Genomic DNA, 810 nt, shown 5'->3' with positions numbered 1-810 from the left:
GTTATGGTCAATAGAAACAAATTGATCCCAAGTCCACAGACAGCTTCCAGGATTTTTCCACTGCATTAATTAGTTTGGAAAATTGAGAACTATTTAATCAATACATAATATAATCCACAATTACCCCCATGACAGTATTTGCATTCAATTCTACATCTTCAGCCATGGAAGCCACAGGTTTTTCTAGAATTAAGATTTGGTATAAACAAAATGATGTGGACTACTGAGTACTAAACATGCAAAGTTTAATGCCTTAAACTTATGAGTTAACAAAATAATGATTCGGGGTGATGTCCAAATGCTCACCGCTAATGTGAGATGAATTTTTGTGTGGGCAAAGGTTGCCCTTCAGGTGACCTGCCTACTTTGCGGGATGCCTCCGAGTGGCAATCTGCTCATCCCCCTTTAAAACTGAAAGAGGAGACTGGTATGAAGGTAATAAAGAGGTTGAGAAAGAGGGAAACAAACAACAACAAAAAAAACATGCAAAGTTTACATCTGTTACATACATGGCCGACATGTACTAAATTGCCTGTAGCTAAAATGAAAACAAACGTATTATCTCCCAGAGAAGATAAAGTGAATATTTGGCTATCTGGACTCAATGTCAAGAATAAGGTAATTATCTCAAGAAAGGAAGAAGACTAATATGACAGTGGCCCAAGCAAATCTCTACATATTTTTAAAATATTATCATTATTGGCGTTGGCCCACTCAAATGTAGTATTTAATTCTAAATACACAAAGTATTTCAGAAAGATAGCTTAAGGGTTTTCTTTTCTTTTCCTTTCCTTTCTTTTTTCCTTTTCT

The 810-nt window shown here is 35.6% G+C and overlaps 1 non-coding gene across 1 annotated transcript; it reads left to right on the top strand.

Annotated features, from left to right (window-relative positions):
* Nucleotides 1-248: 248 nt before the first annotated feature.
* LOC131810741 (U12 minor spliceosomal RNA) lies at nucleotides 249-398 on the top strand. Its single transcript, XR_009345711.1, has one exon. It is a non-coding gene; the product is annotated as a U12 minor spliceosomal RNA (small nuclear RNA).
* Nucleotides 399-810: the final 412 nt, after the last annotated feature.

Source organism: Mustela lutreola, chromosome 10 (assembly GCF_030435805.1).
Source record: "Mustela lutreola isolate mMusLut2 chromosome 10, mMusLut2.pri, whole genome shotgun sequence".
Taxonomy (NCBI): domain Eukaryota; kingdom Metazoa; phylum Chordata; class Mammalia; order Carnivora; family Mustelidae; genus Mustela; species Mustela lutreola.
Note: the sequence above shows the minus strand (reverse complement) of the source record. Positions and strands in the feature narration are given on the sequence as shown.